The sequence below is a fragment of the Adiantum capillus-veneris genome, chromosome 5 (genome assembly GCF_014529385.1).
Source record: "Adiantum capillus-veneris isolate H3 chromosome 5, ASM1452938v2, whole genome shotgun sequence".
Classification (NCBI taxonomy): domain Eukaryota; kingdom Viridiplantae; phylum Streptophyta; class Polypodiopsida; order Polypodiales; family Pteridaceae; genus Adiantum; species Adiantum capillus-veneris.
The window spans coordinates 97998766-98002185 of record NC_140935.1 but is presented as its reverse complement, the minus strand read 5'-3'; positions in this window follow the sequence as shown (position 1 = coordinate 98002185).

Below are 3420 nucleotides of genomic sequence, written 5' to 3'. Positions count from 1 at the left end.
CGGGATGGACATGCTGATGCGATAGACAGTACGGCCTGCTGACGTGGCACAATACGTCACGCTGACGTGGCAGATGGTACGGACCCTCGCAATTTGCGCTGATAGGTGCTGACGTGGCAGCTTGTACGGATTTTCGCAAATTGTGCTAGCTGTTTTTTTTTGGCAGATTTTGACTAGTTGCTTTTGGGACTAATTACTTTTGACTTTTGTTTGGGGCCCTGCTTTTGGGGCATCCCTTGTAAGAATAAATAAGCCCAAGGGGCCTCACTCTTCAGGGCATCTGGACGCAGAGACTGAGAGCAGAGGACCCTCAAGAGTTGTACTTTGCAATGATTAATGAAAAAGCAATACCGGAAGGGGCGCCAGACTTTGGGGCCAATACCTCTGGGCATGGAACTACGCCGGGCCGTGTCGACTCTCTCTCTCTCTATTAAAGTTCAGTGATCATGAAGTTTCTGTTGGTGTGTTGCTATTGATTTCTCGCTAGGAGTGTCCAGGCCTGTTATGGAAGTCGCTTTCTTGGCCCGATAGTCAACCGCGGCGTTGTTCTTGTGGTACCAAGGGATTCCTAGGAGGACGCCACACCCTTCCAAGGGCATGATGTAAAAGTCCTCGTGCCCTAAATACCCCTATCAATGCAAACAGAGTTTGCCAATGACAGGTGTAATGGAAACATCCCGTCAGGGTGCCGCTAGAACTGTCTTCGCTTGTGGCCCTATCCTATCGGGTGTAATTCCAAGTCGAGCCGCCAATTTAGGTGAAATGAAGTTGGCCTTGGCTCCTCCATCAAAGAAGATGAGGGCTTCTTGATCTTTTACTTTGCCCAATGCGTGGCAAAGTTCTGTGCTTTCGTCCATTTGTCTCGGGTCGGTCCCCATACAATCTGGTACCGATCCTGCTTTCATCTTGCCTTTTCTGCCTCGTTCTTCTGCTGCTGTGGAGAGCTCTCTGGGCTATCTTGAGATTGTCCGTGCTGTGCCTTTTAGGGCACCTCGTAGAGATGTGTCCTTGTATTCCCCAATCAAAACACTTCCCCTCTTTAAGATATTCAGTTCTCTGCTCCTTGGTCAATCGGGGTTGTGCATTCTTCTTTTTCTGGAACTTCCTCTTTCTTCTATTTTCATTTGTCGAATTGTGTCTGGTCCTTGGTGTTGAAACTTCATCAGCGGGGTAAATTAGGTTACCCGAATCCCCGCTTAGCATGTCCCATGAATTGTTGTATGGACTCGAACTTCTGCTCAAGGCGGTAATCTCGGATCTCTTTAGGAAGTCCACAGCAAAACCGCTCGATTTGCTCCTTGAAAGTGACCTTCTTAAAAGAAGAGGTCGGTAGAAAAGCATCTCAAAATCTTTCACAATAAGCATCCAAAGTGTCAGCCTTGGTCATCCGAAGATGGTTCCAAGCGGTCCGCACATCTTGTTCGTACTCCTGAGTCAACCATGAAGAAATAAAGAGCCGTTTGAACTTTAACCACTTAGTTGGGGCTTCTCTCCTTAAAAGAAGAGTGGATCACCATGTTCGAGCATTTCCTTTCAAGAATGATGCAACCCTCCTGATCTTGGAGTGCTCTGAGTAGTGCCCTCTGGAGAATGCTATATCAAACTGCTGAATAAAAGCTAAAGCCTTTAGAGCATCTTGGAATCCGGAAAAGGATTCAAACTTTTCTAACTGTCCACCCTCATTAAATTCCTTGGTCTTTTTGCCCTTGTCTTCGAAAAAATCATACTGGTTGGCTCTATAAAATTGTTTCTTCTTTGCATAAAACATGTGCTCATCGGAGTTCGAACTGTCAGAGGATGACTCCTCAGTAGAAGTGTCAGAAACGGGTCGGGATCTACTCTTCTTTGCCTTTTTCTTGTTCTTTCCAAAACTTTCGATTCTTGCTTCGCTTCTTGCCCTTTCTGTCCTCCTCGCTCGAATCGGAAGAGCTGCGCGAACTGTCAGGAGAAGAAGAAGAAGAACTGGGTAGTCCTTCGAAACGTACATGCTTCTTCTGTTTTCGTGCATTTGCAAACGAAGATTGACGGCCCAAGTAACTGGGGTAGTCAGTCCCCTTATTGCGCTTCTTTAATTGTTTCTTCGACTGCTTCTTCGCTTCTAGAAGTTGATTGATTTGTTTTTCGATGACGTCATTAAGTTCTTCTTCAGTAAACATCCTTGGGGTAGGAGGTTGCTTGAGGGCTGGTTTTATGGGTGACTCAATTTCTTTCTGCCAATTAGTATGCACTTCATCCATCGGGTGCCGGGTCAAAAATTTGGCATACTGTGGATCCTTTGCAAATTGGAGCATCTGCTTTGCACACTCATCAACTTTCTGTTGACGTTGCATCTCCATAAGCTGGTACTCCGTAGGCCAAGGTGGCCCGTACTCTTGCTCTGTTAATCCACTCAAATTCTCCGTACTGCCTTTTGTTCCCGAGGTGCCAGGAGGAGTCGTCTGATTCTTGCCTGAATCCAAGTGTGCCGCGAGAAAAGGGATCGGATTTCCCGGTAGAAGAGAAATCAACTAGGCTCTGATACCACTGTAACAAACTTGGACACCCCAAGTCTGGAATGTGTCGCAACACGAGAGAGAGATTTACTTAAAACACTTCACAAAATTTAGTCACAGTTTAATTGAGTCGACACGGCATGGCGTAGTTCCGTGCCCAGAGAGATTTGCGCCCCTTTCGGTATTTATTTTTGTATTAACAAATTGAGCAAGTACAATTGCCCTGGGCTCTCCTCTGCTCACTCGCTCGTCAGCTTTGTATGAGCCAGAGGGAGCCTAGGGTCTTATTTAAAGGCCCTTGGCCTTGGAAAAGTAGTTTACATGAAAAGCTTCAGTTCAAAAACCATCTGGTGCCAAAAACTGCCGCCAAAAACAGCCAACGCAAATTGCAGAATTCCGTACAGCATGCCACGTCAGCGGCGCAGTTCGCGGGTGTCTGTACAGCCAGCCACGTCAACAGCTCTTATGCATTATTTTAATGCCTTTGTGTCCTTTGGCCCTCGACAGGTGCCCATAAGTTGGAACAACTTATTAGTTGGTCATGCCACGTCATTAGTTTGTGACTACAATTTACTGAGGTGGGTATATATGTAACCCTTGCCCCCGTTATTTTAATGCCTTTGTGTCCTTTGGCCCTCGGCAATTGCCCATAAGTTGGAACAACTTTATTAGTTGGTCATGCCACGTCATTAGTTTGTGACAACAATTTACTGAGGTGGGTATATATGTAACCCTTGCCCCCGTTGTACATTGTATCAATTATTCATTGCCAAGGTTGATTGATTCAGGAGACTCTCTCTCTCTCTCTCTCTCTCTCTCTCTCTCTCTCTCTCTCTCTCTCTCTCTCGCTTTCTCCCTTGGTCTCTATGCTTCCGCATCGTCGACTTTGACATGGTATGAGAGCCCTTGGCGTGGAGAAGAGCAAGTT